The sequence below is a fragment of the Papio anubis genome, chromosome 16 (assembly GCF_008728515.1).
Source record: "Papio anubis isolate 15944 chromosome 16, Panubis1.0, whole genome shotgun sequence".
In the NCBI taxonomy this organism is placed as follows: Eukaryota; Metazoa; Chordata; class Mammalia; order Primates; family Cercopithecidae; genus Papio; species Papio anubis.
Window position 1 is genome coordinate 27,656,190 of NC_044991.1, and position 20,050 is coordinate 27,676,239.

Sequence of the window (20,050 nt, forward strand, 5' to 3'; positions counted from 1 at the left end):
CAGGGGTCTCTGATCGCTTCTCTGGCTCCAAGTCTGGCAACACGGCCTCCCTGACCATCTCTGGGCTCCAGGCTGAGGACGAGGCTGATTATTACTGTTGTTCATATACAACCAGTAGCACTTTCCACAGTGGTCCAAGTTCATGGGGAACTGAGACCAAAACCTGCCCTGGGCTCTCAGGCTCCCTTTCTGCTCTGAAGATGCTTCCTCACCCAGTGCAAGGGGCTTCCTGCAGCATGACCTTCAGAATTCTTCTCTCTCAGCTCCTCTCCTTTCCCACCATGAAGTCCAAAAGGAAACCTGCCCTGTGGTTTCTCATCCAGGACAGGGACAGCTTCCTGATGCTTGTGTGCTGTGGTCCCTGAATGTGCAACTCTTCCTAGCTCTTCAAATGCAGGGACAGTGACAAGGAGCTGCCTGATTGATGCAGTCACTGCTTTTTTCAGTGTCTCTCCACCCTAAATGCATCACCCTCTCCCACACTGTGGGTAGAATTTTAGTCAACTACATTCTAATGGTTGTCACCACAACTTTGATCTTAGAAATAAGAGTGCAGCGAACATCCCTATGCAGCCTCCTTTGAGTTCCTGTGTGAATATGAGCATAGGATTCATTTCTAAAAGTGAAATTGCTATTCAGAAAGATGTGTGCTTGTAATTTTCTCCCACTGTTGTCAGATTCCCCTCCAGAGGGGCTCTTCCAATTTTCAACGCCAGCCAGAAGTACTTGCTCAGAGTGCATTGTTGAAAGTGTAAATTTTTGCCAACCTACCAGACTAAAAAATGGCAACTTGTTACAGTTTTACTTTTGAGTCTCCTCTTCTGCTTAAGATTGGGCCTTTTCAGAAATAGTTCAGTACATTTTCCTTTTTAGGATTTGCTAAACTTTTTCTTAAATATCCAGGTAAGGAGAATTTGAGTCTTTGAGGCCAGGCACGGTGGCTCACGCCTGTAATCCCAAGCACTTTAGAAGAGTAGGACGGGTCAATTGCTTGCTCCCAGGAGTTGAGATTAGTCTGGGCCTCACAGTGAACTCTCATCTCTATTAAACTAAAGAACATAAAAATAAATTTTAAAAAGAATTTGTTTAGTCTTTGTGGCTCAAGAATCAACCTTGGGGATATTCCATATGTACATATAGCATCATTTACAATGTAAACATTTAAAATGAGAAAAAAACACTGTCATCTCTGGGTCATACAAAAATAGGTGTCAGGCCAGGGATGGTCACAGGATGTGGTTGAACAGTCTCTGGTTTGTAGGTTTATCTGAAGGTTGAAAATTCCACCCAGCATATGATCTAGGTGGGGATCTCTCTGTGAGGGTCACTGTATTTCACCTGTAATTAGGCTGAATCTTCATTGATAAGAACATGCCTACATTACCCATTTGATTGATCATGGGTTTAAGACAGCCCTGAGTCACAATCAGATAATATTTTTCTGCATTGCTCCTGAGTTTTGGGAGAGCTTTAATTTATCAGGAATAGACTTCTCCTAAGGCAAAATCTGAGGGAGTGGGAGAGGCACGTGGGCCAGAAAGCTTGTACCAAAGCTGGAATATCCAGGGCAGGTTCAGAGAGAAGGATCCTAATATCAGCATTTGACTGAAGCCAAAAACAGAAGAGAACATGGAGGTTCTGAGAATGACAAATAAACAAACAGTTTAAGTTTTAAATGTACTGAATATTTTTATAATCCATGAAAATTCTAGAACAGAATTTAACAGTGGGATAAGGAAGAGTGCTTGAGATGTTAAACTATAAAGACACCAAGGCAAGTTGCCAGGAAAAGAACAGCACATTTTTGGTGTAAACATGTTTATGCTGCAAATTATCCTTATATATATATGTGTGTGTGTGTGTGTGTGTCTGTGTGTATAAGTAAACATCCCTTGGAACATCCTTCTTCCCTACAGTCAAGATCACCTCACTCCACAAGGGAACCTAAACAAAATGTCATATCAAATAGAAAAAATAATGCACTTTGTATAACCATTACAGAGTCTCTATTTGCATATCAAAATATGGATGCTTAATGTTAACATTGGAAATAGTATTTTAATACGCATATGAGATGAATTTTCTTTAGACTATTTTTGTCTGTGATTTATCTTTCTTAATAAGGACATACTCTTCTCTTAGAACAATTTAACTTAATACACTTTTGTTGTACTTTCTGTATCATTTCTGTTTTTTTCTAAACACTGACAAATATATTCCAAGGCTACTGATTAATACATCCAATTAACGAGTATTTAGCTTATGTAAATTATTTCAATAGTGGACAGATGTGATTTCCCCACATCTAATTCACAGATGTTGCTGATGCTGACTCGCTCTTCTCTTCTAATCTTAGCAAATAAAGTGGGAAATTTGACTTTCCTGAACACCCAGATGACAACAGGAGAGAGGAGGTGAAACCCCCAAAGCTGTTATTCTTTAAATCCTCAGGATCAATAGACCTGGAGAATCACCCACACTTGAGTGGGATGACATATAAATGAGAGTTTGGTCTTAGAGTTGGTGCTGAGTTAGTTCAGGATTTGGGTTGTTGGGATGGGGTGAATGTGCTTTACAAGTGAAAAAGACATGAGTTTTGGAGTCTGTAGGGTAGAGAGTTCTTGGCTGAACTGTGTCCGCCAGATCTGGGTTGAGTGACATCCCACCATGAGGAGTCCCAGAGAAGTAAATTTGCATAAACACCAAACATGCAGTGCCCCACCGGGCCTGAGAGGAAATAAGAGAGGTCTGGGAGCCCAGCTGTGCTGTGGGCTCAGGAAGCAGAGCTCTGGGCTCTGTGTCTTACCACAGCCTGGACCCTTCTCCGGCTCCCCCGCCTCAGCTTCTGCACAGGTGCTGCCCCCAAGCCCTGCCCCAGGCTCAGCCCTCGCAGGGCCCTGAGCTGGTCCTGCCCTGAACCCCGAAAGCTCTGCATTTTCTGAGCTTAGCCCAGGCAGAGCCCCAGGATGATACCACTGGAAATGTGTTTGTTATCTTCAAGCCCCCTCTCCTGTCCTCTCCCGCAAGCTCTGTGGCCTCCTATGAGCTGACACAGCCACCCTTGGTGTCAGTGTCCCCAGGACAGACAGCCAGGATCACCTGCTCTGGAGATGTACTGAGGGAAAATTAAACTGACTGGTACCAGTGGAAACCAGGCCAGGCCCCTGTGCTGCTGATATATAAAGATGGTGAGTGGCCTTCTGGAATGCCTGAGTGATTCTCTGGGTCCACCTGAGGGAACACGACCATCCTGACCATCAGCAGGGCCTGAACAAAGATGAGGCTATATTCAGACTTTACTGGTGTTTTCGGGCTTTGGGAGTGACTTGGGAACATAAGAACTGGATGGAAGATGAGAGAGATGTAGAGAAACATCACTTGGCCTTAGACTTCCATACGATGGTGACTGGGTCACCCCTTCAAAATATCCTATATCAGTCCCAACAAATGCCCAGCTCAGTTCAATACCTGAGGTTCCAGTCTTCCATGGCAGCCTGGGATTTTGAACAGGAAAAGCTGAGGAGAGGGCACTGTGGCATCTGCCTCAAAACCCTTTTCTGCGCTCACCAACCCTCAACTGTTGGGAGCTTCTAGGAGCTCAGGGCTGTGCCCTCACTGGAAAGTGCTATTGTTTCCAGAAAACTTCCTTCCTCATATTTAGGTCCAGTTTTGAGAGTTTTCATTTAATGATGGCCTGGGACCAAGAACCCAAGGCCCTGCCTTAATACAGGATGACACTGAAAGCCCTTCCAGCTCGCGACCTCCCATTGTTGATATCTGAGGTGTCAGTTGCAGCCCTATGATGGGTCAGGGTATCCTGCAAGTGGTGCCTTCCTCACTCCATCCAGGTCATCTGTGCATGCAAATCTTTATCTCAGAGTCTATTTCCAGGAAACACAAACTAAGATGGCCAGCTCTCACCAAAATGAGCCACCATAGACCTGAGGTGGCCACTATACACTGGAAGGCACCAGCGAATTCCCTCAGTTTCCATTGTGAGCATCCAAATGCCCAACTACATCTGAGTGTTCCTTCTGTTCTTATGAAATGAAAAGGGAGCCTGACATACCAGGTGCTCTGAGTCCCGAAGGACAGGTGGAGTCAGATCCTCCTGCAAGAAATCCATGGAAAGGGGAGCTGCCTCACCCCATGCAGGGACCAGAGATACTCCCACAGGGGCAGCTGTAGGATGGACGCTGCCCACCTCCACCCTGCACATCCTGCACAATTACTCTTTTCACCCTTCCTTCAGCTTATTGAAGTTGATATTGACGAAGTCAGCACAGCTCACCCTTGGCAATTGGACTCCTTCAAGCCTCCATCAACCACACAATCTCAACAAAAAGAATCTCCCCAAAATAATAATAGTAACAGTATCTATGAAAATGTCTATGAAATATCTCACAAATAATTTTAGATTGTGTGCATGTGTAAATATTATTTTTCACACATTGGGTTAAATAAAATATATTATTGAAGCTAGTTTACCTTTTTATTTTTTATGTCTAATATGGTAACTAGACAGTAGGATTCACATGAGGCTCACATCATGTTGTGATTGTACAGTGCTGGTCTGGTCTTACCCCTTCAGATGACAGGTGCTTTGGAGTAACCTGCTTCAGCCCCATCTCCAGCTGTAGGACATATGTGTGAAGCCAGGGAGAGACACGGGTGGAAGAGAAATGAGGACTGGCTGTTTATGCAGGTGACTGAGTCCTGGAGCCCTGACCCTGTTCTATCCTAGACGTGTCACATCCATCTCACCTGAGACCACTGCTGGCCTGCCTGAGCTCACAACTGGGGGGGTCTGGCAGTTCTGGCAACATGGTCGCTTGATGTCCAGTGTTATCCTGTCTCTCCCAGGGCCCAGTAAGACAAAAGGAGCTGTTTTTAGAAAGGGAGATGTTCTACTGCACATGACATGGCTCTTCTTCCAAACCCCAGGAGTCTACATTGGGACCTCCTAAATGGGCTCGCCGCTGTGCAGGAGGTTTCAGTTCCTACAGTAGAGTCAGCTGGGATTCTGGGCCCCAGCAGCAGGACACTCACAACCCTGCCTGCACCTGCTGCAGAGCCTCAGTGCTCTGGGCCTGGAAAACAATGGGTGATATTTATGGCTCCTGATACATGGGTTGAGCCACATCCCCAAGTGTAAAATATGCTACCACTAGACCTTTATAGACCTTGTGTCTCTTTCTTCCTGGGGGCAGTTGAAGGATATAATAACATGTTCTTTATTTTGTAGGAGATTCTCAGCTGCTCCAGACAACTAAACTCCCAATTTCAGCTAATATGGAGGAGGAAACATCTTCTTTTATTTCCCACTCTGAAAACTGCATGGATATCACAAAGCTTGCAATAGGCCGTGCCCATTATGTACATGCGATTCAACTCTGATGTCCAGATGGTCTGAGCCCCCATGATGATATCTTGATAGGGAATGGAGAGCTAATGATGCTGGGCAGAAAATTGTGAATGTATACTGTTGTCCATCCCACGTGAATGCACACTGATTCTGATCCTATTCTCTGAGGGTAATGGACAAGACCTCAGTATCTGCTTCAACGGTGTAACTGTGCACCTGCAGACATAGCATTCTGTTCCAGGAGAGCCCCATCTGGCACAGATACTGTAAATGCCTCTATTGCCTGTATGGATCTGTACAAATCCAAATTCATCTTCCAGGATCCTTCAACTATTGTAGAGATCAGTCCAGTAAACTGAAAACGAGAATCCCAGAAGTGATCACACGTACTTCAGGAGAGAATAGAGTTGTCTCAGAGGGCACCATCCTGTTGAAATTCCTCTGCTCCGTGGGAAGAAACAGCCCAGAAACGGCCCCAGGGGCTGTGTCTCATCTGGTTCCTGGATAAGGCATAACTCCTTACTGTAGCGAGATTTCACAGAAGCTGCAGGTGAAGTGGAAACACCATCTTTGGTTCATGATTGGGATCTTTTTATCACACACTCGTCATTTTGTCCACAATGTCCAAGTTTCCAAATAGCTATCTAATGGATACAGAGGTTCCGTGTGGGCTGATGAAAGCTCTGGGGTTGGATAGTGGTGATGTTTGCATATTTTTACTGTACTTATTACTGCTTAATTACATACTTAAGAATGATTAAAAGGGTAAAATATTTTGTTATGTTTATTTTACCATAATAATACTATTGCATACTCTGGAAGCAAAGTAATACCAGTTTAATTTTAAAATTATACAACTGCTAAAAATGGAAAGAATTGAGTACTAAGCACCATTTTCTCTGTTTTATATGCTACAACTCAACTTTCTCTCTCTCTCTCTCTCTTTCTCTAATTAACAATGATCTCCTGTCTGGTCCAAGGTCACACATTTCCAGTCTTCCAGGAATGTCTATTGATTCTGCTAATTTGTTGCCAGGAAGGATCCTCAAACTTCTCATGCTCATGTTTGAGTGTCAGGTGTCTCCAGCCAGCATTTCTAAACCAGGATCCTTTGACAAGACTTGTGAAGAATTTTGTAAAAAGTACCCCGCAAGATGACAGTGTTCACTGTTGGCAGCAGGACTGTTTCCACACAGTAGGGCTATGCTGGGTATGCAGAGGAGCCATGCACAGTGTGCCCACAGGGCAGATTCTACACTGCTGACTCTGATCCCTGGGTTTGGAGGACCGTGTCCACTGCTGAGTCTACATCTGAATTTGATTCTCAAGAAAAAGGTCATTCATAGCTGTTGGACACTGAGTCACATGGAGGGACAGATGGTGGCTGAGGACACCTTATCTCTGATGTCCATAAGGGGATTAGATTTGCTGGTGGAACAGGAAGATGAAGAAACCTGTGGCTCTAAACATGGAATTTCCAGCTCTCAGTCTCTGCTGTCCATGCTCCCTCAGCTGTATGTTCCTGGGAGATGTGGACCACGTGTGTTAGAGGTGAAGGGGATTGGGAAGCTTTCATGGTCTCTCTTACCATCTCCCTTGCTTGTCTAACACACTCTTCTACACCTACTTTATTATGGCTTCTGCTCTACAAGCATACCTGACCTCTAAATTAGAGACTTGTGAAAGTACAGACAGATGCAGGAACTCATCCAACTGGAGACTTTTCCACCACTTGACCCACTGAAGACGCCTCTGCAAGGCTCTGAATTTCAAGTGACAGGATTTTGGGATTTCAAAGAAAACTCAATCTTTGGATGAACCATGACACAAGAGGGAAGCATCACACATTTCCCTGCTGCTTGGGCCTCAGTGAGGACTGACTCAGCCAGTCTCAGGCTCCTGGAGACCTCCTAGGTGATATGCACTAGAAAAGTCTTTTCAGTACAAACTGGGGCAGGTAAGGGGCCCTTGCTCTGATATTCTGCTCTCTGATAATTTGGTTTTCAGAGAAAAACAAAGACCTGTGATTCCGGGAAGTTCAAAGCCCACAGATAAGGTCTCCTCATTCTCCCATGACAGCCCGAGCTCTGCATTCCAGAAAAAAAAGAGCATCTTCCCAGCATGAAGAGCCAGGAGCAAAGAGCAAGCTTCTCACAGGGGTGAGTAGGACAGAAGCCACCTTGGTCAGTGGGAAGGAAACTTGCTCAGCTCACATCTGACTCAGAATGACTCAGTCACACCTGTGCAGGGTCACCTGCATGTGAGCATCATACATTTGCTGCAAGACTAAATACCTTGTGTGGCTCTTGGTTAAAATCTTAGCACAGGTGACATTTCTCTGCCTATTGCTTCAACCCGTGTTTTTCATAATTCACTGTAGGACGCTTACATAAGGTAAGCATGTCAGGTGTGAGATGTGTTGAATAGGAAAAGCACAGGCTGCCTGTATCAATGCTCATGTCTTGTATTCATGGCCATATCTCATGGAAATGGAAAAAACAAAGAGAAAAGAGAATAATACTCTGCTCGAAAAAGCACTGAGAAATGCTATTGTATTGCTATGTCTACAATGTATTAGTTGAGCTAATGGAACATTAACTTAGATAGATCATTTTTATGGGGGGGATTCCTAAACCTTAAACATTGTGTGAAAAATTTTGTTAGGTTGAAAGATCATTAAAAGTCCAAAGTTTGATTATAATCTGGAGTCTTTTACTTTGGGCTTCAACTGGCCAATGAGGGCAGGGAGCTGGCTGCCCTCCCAGGCTCTGACTGACTCCATGTCCAGGTAGAGCTGCACTCCCCACAGGCAGCTGGAGGAACTGACAAGCAGAAGCTGTTTGCATCGGGGCCTCAAAAATTTGGCTCAGGATTTTCCCATGTCCCCTCCCCAAGCCCAGGATGGTTCCAGAACACTAAGAGGAGCTCATCATTACGGATCTAAGACTTCTCTGATCTTGTTCTTCTTTCTCCCTTCCCCAGTGACCTTGGAATTGTCACTCCCTCTCATAGGCCCTTCTTTTCCTTGTCAAGTGCACTCCCTGAATTCTCTGCTTCCGGGTCAGCAAATCTCTAGAACTTCAGGGAAAGCAGAGCTGGGTCACCCACATGGGGCCCTAGAAAGCTGGCTAAGGACCAGACACACAGGCAGCAGGATGGGTCCCCACAGGACTGCAGTGTGGGCATCGGGTAGAGGGGAGGGACCAGGAACCACTTTCTGAGTGTTCTTAGGGCCAGGTGAACTAGAGAAGGGCTGGGACCTGGTCTGGACCCACGCAAGCCACACCTGTCCCTACACAGTAGCATCTTCCTGGAGGTGATTGGTGATTCTGTTTGTTATGCTGCCCCAGATCACCTAATTTATTACCAGTGAATTTCACACACTACACATCATGCCTGTCCCCAAATTCTTCACTTGTGAGCAAATGTCACATCTGACCTGAACTGGTTTACATCCCAGATCCCCTTCAGGCCTTCCACTGTCCTTTCAGATCCTCACACACCCGAGACCCTTTCCCGCAGGGCACAGACACAGCTCTCTGCACATGCTCTCATCACTTATTTCTTCACTGTTTACTGAAAGGAGCTCCATGGACTCCTTCAAGGACACCTTTTCCAAACACTGAATTTACAGCAGCCAGCCAGTCAGCTTCTGTCGGAACTTTCCATGATTATCTTCAGAGAGCTTACAATTCCACGTTTTTTTTTTCTATCATTATCTCTTGACTGGTTGGTTTCTATTAATCATTGCATTATCAGTCAGAAATGTTTTTTCACTACAAGAACACGTGAGGCAGGAACCAGGGAGCATCCGATTTTCTCCCACAAAAGTAAATCTGCATGTCCTTGGTGATTGTATTCCAGATGCTCACCGATTCAAACATAGGAAGCTTGAATGTTTGTAACTCTCCATTCCCTTTCAATGCGGTGTTGACTTTGCTTTCATTGTTGTTGATGTAAGACCTCAGCATGGCTGCTGCAGCTCCAGTTATCACACCCATATTCAAGAGAAAAAGCAAAGCACAAATCCAATCTAGTCCTTCCTACACAGTAGGAAAAGTTCCCTGAAAAGAACGTCAGCCACCTGACTCTTACATCCGGTGGACCAGCGCTGGGCTACTTGGAAACTCCTGGGGGAAGCAACTGGAAATTTGCCTGGTTTTCAGTTGAATAGAGGGGATGACACACAGGTAGATGGTGTAGGGAGTATCTGTTGGGTCTATAAACCCAGTGTGCCTACTGCACTGACCCAGCAACAGGACAGGAAAGTCCTCAGAGCAAGGACTGTGTCTTCCTCACGCTGAATTCCTAAAATGCTGTCTTGCCAGGACAGAGTGGGTCGGGGAAATATTTGTTGGGTGAATGAGCTTCTGTCTCTGTTGTATTGCAGGAGTCACCACCAGCCCACATTGGCACTGTATTTGTAGCCAGAACCAGTCACAGCCACCCCTGAGTCCTGCATCCCCCAGTACCAAGCCACAGTTCCCCCTCAGGACCACCCACCACTCAGAGAGACGTGCAGGGAGCCTCAGGAGGGCCCTGTCACCTCCTTCTCCACGTGGGAGTGTTTAAATTTCCATCAGGAATCTGAGCGCCTTGTGCCAGCTCCTGAGGCAGGAAGGGCCACACCAAGAAGAGGAACTTCTTTCCGTGAGGTCAGCAGTCCATGAATGAAGGAATCAGGGACCCGAGCAGCAGATTCTGAAGCTAGGACCCAGGAGACCCCTGAGCCTCCAGCTGACAGTGTAGAGAGGCCACCAGGGGGCAGCAGAGAGTAACTCAGCGAAAACACCTGGGGATGGGTGGGCCTGGCATCAGGGAGATGCTGACATGCAGGGAGGGTCAGTGACCATGACCTGAGACCTGGAGGGAAAGAGGTTCTCCTTTTCTTAGAGTATTTGTCCTTCACACTGGCGTTTAAATTCTTCTGACTTCCTGGTTCTGAGATCTGACTCTTGGAGATGGTGCTTATTTTTCTGATGCAGATTCAGGCATTTTGCCTCTTCCCATCGCCCGGCCCCCATCCCACAACCACTCTTGCCATCCCATTCTGTAGTCACGCATGTCCTGCCTCCCGGCCCTTCGCTCTGGGAAGCAGACACAGGGGCTTCTCCCTCCCTGGTCACTCCTCAATGTCCACTGTCCCTGGTCTTTCCCAACTGTCCCGGGGAACCTGCCAAATCACAGCTCTTGATTCCCTTATAAGGCACAAAATACTTGCTCGTTAATCTTTTGTTGACTTAAGATTTATCCATTGATACATTTTCCCAGCAACTGAAGACAACTTAATTGTAATAAACATTCACTACCAGGGTCTTGGAGTTTGCAGCCCCCTCTCACTCTCTCATGAAGCCAACATTTCCTTCACCTCCTGATCTGTCCCTGGCCCTGGCCGAACGCTGGAGATACTGAGGCACAGCACCTATGACCTGGCACTAGAACTCACAGCTAAGGCAGAAACTTACTACATCAGATGGATCATCCAACACTCCGTGTGCGCTTGGCAACCAAGAATTTCATTCTCCCCTAGCACTTAGGAGCTGTGCCCTGCGGTGGGGCCTGTACCTGTCCAAGGCTTGTGCTGGCCCCTGTAGAGTGGGAATGAAGAGGGTCCCTGCATTGGCCTCTGCATGTGTCTTCAACATGGATTTAGGCCTATACCAGACATCTCACATCTGGTATAACATATTTATGACCAGGACATTTCTAGAGACACAGACAAAAGCTAACCACCTCCCTCCTGAGCTAGGATGGAAGGGAGGAGGGGACTGTGGGCCCCAGGTAATTCCCCCATCACCACTGTGACTCTGGCATCCTCTTGAACAGGGCCAAGCACTATCCCGTAGGAAGGACTTTATATCCCCTAGAAAATACAGAGAAACTCAGCTCTGAGCTTTCGCTTGAACAAGCCAGCCCAGGAGCAAGGCTGGGCACCATTTGGGTAAAGATGTGAGCCCAGACTATGGGACCAGTGGTTGGAAGAAAATCCCATGGGCTGAGGGGTGGGTAAGCAGGGGCCACCCCTCCTCTCTCTGTTTCCTTTTGGGCTGAGCCCTTCTCTGGAAACCACAGATTTCCGCCAGCAGCAGCCGCTGACTCTGCTGATTTGCATCACAGGCCACTCTCTCCAGCAGGGGGATAAGAGGCCTGGGAGGAACCTGCCCAGCCTGGGCCTCAGGAGGCAGCATTGACGGTGCCTCAGCCATGGCCTGGACTCTTCTCCTCGGCCTCCTCGCTTACTGCACAGGTGCTCCCCCCAGGGTCTCACTAACCTGCCAAGTCCCAAGGCTCTAGATCCAGCGTGGCCCTGACTCTGAGCTCAGCGGGGCCCCGCCTGTGGTGGGCAGGATGCTCATGACCCTGCTGCAGGGTGGGGGCTGTTGGGACTGAACTCCCCACACACTCTGCTCAAGGGCTTGTGAGAGCCAGAGCGGCTGCACCTGCCAGAAGAGAGTAGTGGGTTTTCAGTTCAAAGGCTCCACGCAACAGGAAAGTCCATGGGCCACTGGGACTGGGGCTGATTGCAGGGGATACACTGAGGGTTCACAGACTCTCTGGAGCTTGTCCAGACAGCAGGGCAGGGATTTCCTAGAAGGGTCTTTCACCTGCAAGTTAACCTCTACTTTTTTTCTTTCTTTTCCTTTGCAGGCTCTGCGGCCTCCTACGAGCTGACTCAGCCACCCTCGGTGTCAGTGTCCCCAGGACAGACGGCCAGGATCACCTGTGGGGGAGACAACATTGGAAGTGAAGCTGTGCACTGGTACCAGCAGAAGCCACCGCAGGCCCCTGTGCTGGTCATCTATGCTGATAGTGAACGGCCCTCAGGGATCCCTGAGCGATTCTCTGGCTCCAACTCAGGGAACACCGCCACCCTGACCATCAGCGGGGTCGAGGCCGGGGATGAGGCTGACTATTACTGTCAGGTGTGGGACATTAGTAATGATCATCCCACAGTGACACAGGCAGATGGGGAAGTGAGACCAAAACACCCTCCCAGCCTCTGTCACTCTCTTGCTGCAGCCCCGGAAGGATAAAGCCATGAGTGAATCTGGTCTAGTTCACCTGGATCGGAGCCCCTCAAACTGCCCTTCCCTCCAGCCCCCTCTGGAATCTCTACAGAGCACACATCAGGCAGAGACATGGCCTGGAAGAACCAGAATCATGAGGGCCTAGGTGGAACACAGAGGTAACCTCTGTCCACTGTCCTGCCCCTAGATGGTCATATGGTGGGGACAGGGCAACTCCTTAGATCAACTGTCTGGATCAGGCCCCAGAACTGCTGCCCAGCCCTGCTGAGGTCCTGGGCCTGAGGCTGTGTGGCAGCCTGTGATTCCCAACAGAGCAAACCAGAGGAGGGGACACTGTGAAGTCTGCCCAGATCCCCTCTTCCATGTGACCCACCTGGCACTGCTGAGAGGCCCAGCAGCTCAGAGCTGTGCCCTCACTGGGAAGTGCTGTTGGTTACAGAAAGCTGCCTCAAGTCTATGTCCCTTCTCAGAGGGGTTGGGTTTAATCTACCAAGGTCTCAAGTCCCTGCCTCATTTTAAGATGCCACTGAATGAAGGGCCTCCCAGCTCCAGAGCTCCCTGTGTGGACACCTGAGGCCTCAGTGGCAACCCCACCATGAGTCAGGGTCTCCTTCTGCCCGGTGTTTCCTCCCTCACTCCCTCCTAAATCTTCTGTGCGTGGAAATCTCCATTGCAGAGTTGGCTTCCAGCGAACCCCATCTACAATGGCCAACTGTCCCCAGCATGGGCCATCAGGGACCTAAGGAGGCCACTATGCACTGAAAACTCCGGTTTCTATCCTAAATTTTCAGAGCACATGTTGAAATGCCAAATTTGATGATGTCTTGAATTTTTATGGAAAGAAAAGGAAGCCTGAGTTGCCAGGTGCTCTGGGTTGAGGGAGAGTTGGAGCCAGATCTCCCTGCAGAGAACCCCAGGGCAGGCGGAGCAGCCTCATCCCATGCAGGGACCACAGATGCATCCATGGGGTGAGCTGCAGGTGACACTCTCCACCTCCACCTTCCATATCTTCTGCAAATGTCGCTCTTTTCTACAGTCCCAACCAGATATGTAGATGCGATTAACTAGGTAAAACTCAGGTCACTTGTAACATCAAAAGCCACTGCAGGTCACCCTCATCAACAGAAAACCCATTCACATCCCCATCAACTACAGAGTCCCCGAATCATTAATCTCCAGAAAAATAACAATAACAATAGCCAAGAAAATCTATGTAATTCATCTCATAAATAATTTCATGTTGATAACATGTGAAAATGATAGTATTTTGCTTTACTGACATAAATAAAATATACTATTTATCTGAATTTGTTTGTCTTATCTTTTTATATTAAATGTGATTACTAGACACTAGGGGTCACAGGAGGATCGTGTCATACCGTTATGGGACAGAGCTGGTCAGGACTCTTTCAGGTGACAGGTGCTGTCAAGTAACCCGGTGCAGGAAGCCCCATCTCCACCAGATGATATAAGTATGAACCCAGGAAGAGGCACTGGAACAATAGACAGGACAACCTGTTTGTGCAGAGGACACTTCCCTCGAGCCCTGCTCCTGCTCCATCCTACGTATGCCACATTCATCTCACTGTAGGTCATTTCTTGCCCTGCCTGAGCTCATGACCAAGGGGATCCAGCTGGTCTGGCTGTGCGGTCACTGCTGTCTCATGTGGTTCTGTATATAACAAGGCCCATGAACATAAAAGAGGCTGTTTTGAAAAGATAAGTAATTCTCTACTGCACATGACATAGACATGTTGCTGAATCCCACAGGTCTACAGTAGGATTCTCCTCTGAAGCTTTGCCTTAAGCACAAGGTTTCAGTTCCTATGTCCAGTTCCTCCATTATGGTAGAGTCTGCTAGTTTCTCTGGTCCAATAGCAGGACACTCACACTCCTGCCTGCACCTGCAGCAGAGCCTTTCTGCTCTTGGCCCTGAAACAATGGGGGACACAGTTCTTAGATCCTTGATTTATGAAGTGGCACAATCTCGGCTCACTGCAACCTCAGCCTCTCAGGTTCAAGCAATTCTCCCTGCCTCAGCCTCCTGAGTAGCTGGGATTACAGGTGCCCACCACCACTCCTAGCTAACTTTTGTGTATTTAGTAGAGACGGGGTTTCACCATGTTGGCCAGCTGGTCTTGACCTCCTGATCTCAGGTGATCCACCCACCTAGGCCTCCCAAAGTGCTGGGAATACACATGTGAGCCACCGCACCTGGCTGTGTTTTTCTTATTTTTGCTCCTCCTCTTTTCCTCAATACCTCAGGTTGCTGAGCTGGGGAGATTTTGAGTAACAGACTCAGTGTTCCCTCAAAATCCCCCTGCCTCACATCACTGTGGCCCTGTCCTGGAAACTCCCCAGAAGTGAATGGTCTCCCTACAGGATGGGAGCTTCCAAAATGGCTCCACAGGGAGGAGTTAACCTGAGTCCACTCCTTCTTCCTCATTGACATCCAGCATTTGTGATTTCCATGGATGTCAATACTTTTGTAGCTGAAATATTTATTAATCTACTAAAAGTGAGAATGAATTGACGAAATGTTCCGACATTAGTTGCATCCAGTATTTAAATTTCCTTAGTCAATTGGTAAACATCGCCATGATTGTATGTAGTTTAGGCTTCATAAACTTTGATTAAATGGATTTTATGAAAAACAAAGTAATCATTTCACTATATGTGTATCCCATATCAACATGTTGTGTACTTGAAATATCCACAAGAAAATTTATTTCAGAAACCAAATTGTATTTATTATCTATTGTTGCATAAAAATTTCTCCCTAATAACTAACATGTTAAGAGAACATGTGTTTGTGATCTTGTCACTTCGGTGCATCTGGAATTGAGAGCAGCTTAGTTTTGTGGTTCTGGCTCTGGGTTGGTCATGAAGTTGCAGCCAAGTTGTCAGGCCAGGCTGCATTCAGAGACCAAAGCAGGTGGCCAGGCCCAGCCTGAGGGGGCTTCCACTGTCCCTAATGTGTTTGGCTGATGTGGAAAAGCTCAGAGGAAAAGGAGAGAGTGAAGTGTAAGGCTTTTGTCCTGGTCCCCCTTTGTCAAAGACCATCCCATACATGCAATCTGATTTCTTATTCTTCCCGGACATCCTAGGCATAGAGCACGCTCAAGTATTCTAAGGCTGTAGAGTATTCCACAGCAGGATTTTAGCCAGGCAACCTCTAATGGTTATCACCATGATTTTGATCTTACAAATCACACTACAACGAGCATCCCTGTGCAGACTCCTTTGAGTTCCTGTGTGCATATGACTGTAGGCTAAATTTTCAGAAGTGGAATTGCTGGGTCAAAAAGATGTTCATTTCTAACTTTTACCCATTGTTTTCACTTTCTCCTCCAGAGGGGTTCTACCAGTTTACAACGCCAGCCCTAAATATCGATGGGAGTACATTGGTGAAAGTGCAAATTTTTACCAACCTGTGAGATATAAAATGTTATCTAGTTACACTTTGAGTTTTGATTTCTCCTATTCTGCTTGAGGTTCAGCATTTACACAAATATTTTAGGGCTCATTATTTTTTAGGATTTGTTCAACTATTTATTAAATGTCTAGATAAGAAGTCTTTGCCACACACAAGACAATGTTGGGAATAATATGTAGGTTCTGATAGCACCATCTGCAACATAACCATTTAAATGTATAAAAACCACTGTCAGTTCTGGGGACATTAAAAAAAAAAAAAAAGGTGGCAGACCAGGGACGTTCCACAGGATATGGTTTAACAGTCCCTGGTTTCTAGGGTGATTTGAAGTTTGAAAATTGCACCATTATATGTTCTAGGTGGAGACCTCTTTGTGAGGGACACTGCAATTCACTTCACCTCCTATAGCAGCCTGAGGTCTTTCTTTGGATAAGAACATACTTGTACCGTCTATTTGGTTGGAGCTTGTCTCTGCTCAAGACAGCCCTGTGTCACAAGCTCATGACTTTCATCTTCATCCATTTGCTCTGAGTTTTGTGAGAGCTTTAGTATAACAGGAAGAGAGACTCCTCCTCGGTAGAAACTTGGAGAGAGAGTTAGGGGCAAATGTGCAAGGAAGCTTGTATCAAGTCGGGTGAGATCCAATGTAGACTAAGCAAAAAAAGGTCCTATACTCAGCCTTGTAGCTGAAACCAAAAACACACAAGATTGTTGGTGTTCTGAGTGTCATAAACAAACAAATAAATGAAGTTCAAGTTTTAAACGTATTGCAGATTTTTGTAAATCAGATTATAGAACTCAGAATATAACAATGGGATAAAGAAAGAGTTTGAGATTTTAGACTGTAAGTCCCCCAACTAAGTTGCCGTGACAAGAACAGGATGGTGAGACTGGACATATGTTATCCTGCAAATTATTCTTTTGTGTAAAAGAGTATTTTCCCTTTTACTTAGATAAAAGAAACATCTTCTGGAACATCCTTCTCTCCAACTGTGAAAGCACAATTAAGCCACCAATAAACTGTAACATGAAGTAGGCAACAACTGCCTTTTTATATAACCATTGAGAGGTTGCTTTATTTGCACACCAAAATGTTGATGCTCAATGCTAAAATTGGATTTAGTAATTTAATGTGCTTACAAGTGTTTAATTTTCTTTGGACTATATTATTTCTGTCTACAATATATATTAGTTAACTCGGACATATTCTGCTCTAAAAACAATACAATTTTTGGGTTTTTTTGAGTTATATTTTCCGTCTCAACTACGACACTTTTCAAATGCTGTCAGAACAGCCCATGGCTACTGATTATATAATTTAATTTATGGGCATTTAAATTATTATGTCCTCTAAATTATTTTAGGAATGTACAGTGAATTTCACTTTCTTTTCTTTTCTTTTCTTTTTTTTTTTTTTTTGACAAAGTCTTGCTCTGTTGCCAGCTGGAGTGCAGTGGTACAATCTCGGCTCACTGCAACCTCCACCTCCCGGGTTCAAGTGATTCTCCTGCCTCAGCCTTCCGAGTAGTTGAGATTATAGGCACTTGCCACCACACCCAGCTAATTTTTTTATTTGTGGTAGAGTCAGGATTTCACCGTGTTGGCCAGGATAGTCTCAATCTCTTGACCTTGTGATCCACCTGCCTTGGCCTCCCAAAGGGCTGGGATTACAGGTATGAGACACCGCGCCTGACCTATTTCAATCTTAATGAACTAGAAGTTTATTTTTCTGGAACCCGGATGATAACAGGAGACTGGAGATGAAACCCCCCCAAAGCTGTTTTCCTTTAAACCCTCAGGATGAATCATCCTGGGGAATCACCCACACTTGATTTGGATGATATATAAATGAGAGTTGGGTCTTAGAGTTGGTGCTGAGTTAGTTTAGGATTTTGGCTACTGGGATGAGGTGAATATTTTTGCAAGGGAGAAAGACGTGAGTTTTTTGGAGTCCATTGGGTGGGGGGTCATTTGCTGAATTATGTTCCTCAAAATTCATGCACTGAAACTGTAATGCACAGTGTGTGACCAAAATTGCATATAGCGTCTTTAAAGAGGTGATTAAGTGAAAATGAAGAAATTAGGGTGGATTCTTATCCAATCTAACTGATGTCATCCTAGAAAGTAAATATTTGCACACACAGAAATGAGACACCAGAGATGAGTGTGCAGAGGAAAGACCATGTGAGGACACAGCAAGGAGATAGCGACCTGCAAGCCAAGGAGAGAGGCCTCAGGGGAAGCCAAACCTACCAACACCTTTATCGTGGATTTTCAAGCTTCAGAAGTGTGAGAAAATATCTTTCTGCAATTTAGGTCACTAGCTCTTTTGTATCTTCTTGTGGGAACTTTAGCAAATGAAAACAGGAGGGAGCCCAAAGACCTTGGATGTGGGAGAAGGAGGAGATGGAGCAGGGTGCAGGAGGCAGAGCAGGGAGGGCCTGGAAGGTCGGGCTCTGAGGTGCATCTCCTGGGTGGAATCTTGACTCCACTCCCTACCGTCTGGCAGACTTGGGAAAAACATTTCACCTCTTAATATTGATTCATTAATAAAGATACGTTTGGAGCATAAGGCTCCCCATCATCCTATTCCATATTATAAAATTCTTCTTGAGGTAACACTTGTAAAACTCTCACCAATGCATCTGGCATGAATTATGGGCTCATAACTAGCCCTTCTGAGTGATCTAGCGATGTACAGAAAATGGCATTCACACTGTGGGCACCAGGGGGCACTGTGAGATTTAGTCTGAGACCCTAATGAGTCCAAGCCCTAGTAATGCTCAAGTGCAAAGACTGTTGCTTTTTTTGAGGCTGCTTGTATTGGGTGAATCTTTAAAACACACACTTTGGCCCTTCTTCTGATCTTGAGAAATTACTCAGAGAAGGCCATCAGGCTCAGGGCCCAGACAGAACTAGGACAAATGTTTTAGGGAATGGAGAACAGATTTGCATCCACTGCTCACTAGAGCCACCTAATAGCGACATAAGAATAAAGGAAGTAAATTTCTAGCCACAGATTCCCTTCCTATGATAAGAGAGACCTGGAGGTTCCTCCCCAGCTGTGGGCTCAGAAGCAGAACTCTGGGTCATCTCCACCATGGCCTGGACCCCTCCCCTGCTCATCCTCCTCACTCTCTGCACAGGTGCTGCCTCCCAGTGCTCAGCCCCTACAGAACCAGGGATTGACCTAGCCCCGAGCTTTAGCTCCCAGCAGCCAGAAAGCGGAGGTGGGGCTCTGGAAATGAGAGCCTCATCCTCAGACACCCCTCCTGTCCTCTCTTGCAGGTTCCGTGGTTTCCTGACACCTTGTGTCGCATTGCCTGGTGGCCTTGGGACATACAGTCAGGACATCTCAAGGCAGCCTCAAAACCTATTATGCTTTTCGAAACCAGCAGAAGCCAGGCCAGGTCCCTGTGCTGGTTATCTATGGTAACACCAATAGGCCCTCAGGGATCCCAGGCCGATTCTCTGGCTCCTGGTCAGGAAACACAGCCCTTGGACCATCACTGTGGCTCAGGTGGAAGATGAGGCTGACTATTACTGTATTCTGGATAACAGTGGTAACCATCCCACAGTGACACAGACAGATGGGGAAGTGAGACAGAAACCCCTTTACTGTCTGTGTCACCCTCTCTCTCCAGCCCCAGCAGGATTGTGAACAAAGCCATGAACAGAGCTGACCAGTTCACCTGGATCTGAGACCTCCAGGCTGCCCTTCCTGCAACCCTCTAGGCAGGCTCTGCAGAAGTTGGGTCAGTATAGGATTTGAGGCTCTAAGGACCACTCTGTTCTGCTGTTGTTTGGACTGAGGGTGTCCTGGCTCAAGATGACCTAAGTGGAAGGACAATAAGAGGGAGGCACACAGCTGTTGAGTGGCCATGGTCCCTGGAGTTCCTCTTGTGTGGTGACTGGATCTAACACAATGCCTGCACCCTGTGGCCCAAATGCCCTGGATTATTGGTCTGAACTGCCCATGTTTAACTGAGACCCTCAAGCCCCAGCTCCATGCATCTCACGTTCTGAAAAGGAAAGTCTTTCCTAGTGAGCACTGTGGCATGCCTTGGCATCCCTGGCTTCATACAGCTTTTCCCCTCCGAAAAATGCCATTTAGTGCAAAGAACGGCTTCGTACAAAGATGTCCCTCCTTCAGAATGTGGTTCAAGAGCAATGACTGCCTGATGCCTTAATTCCAAAGCCGTGCTTTAATTTAGGATGACC

The 20,050-nt window shown here is 46.5% G+C and overlaps 2 gene segments (V, D, J or C); both read left to right on the forward strand.

Annotated features, from left to right (window-relative positions):
- LOC103888259 overlaps window positions 1-20,050 on the forward strand; it is a 641,220-nt gene that overhangs the window by 276,286 nt on the left and 344,884 nt on the right.
- LOC101024006 overlaps window positions 1-20,050 on the forward strand; it is a 644,330-nt gene that overhangs the window by 260,368 nt on the left and 363,912 nt on the right.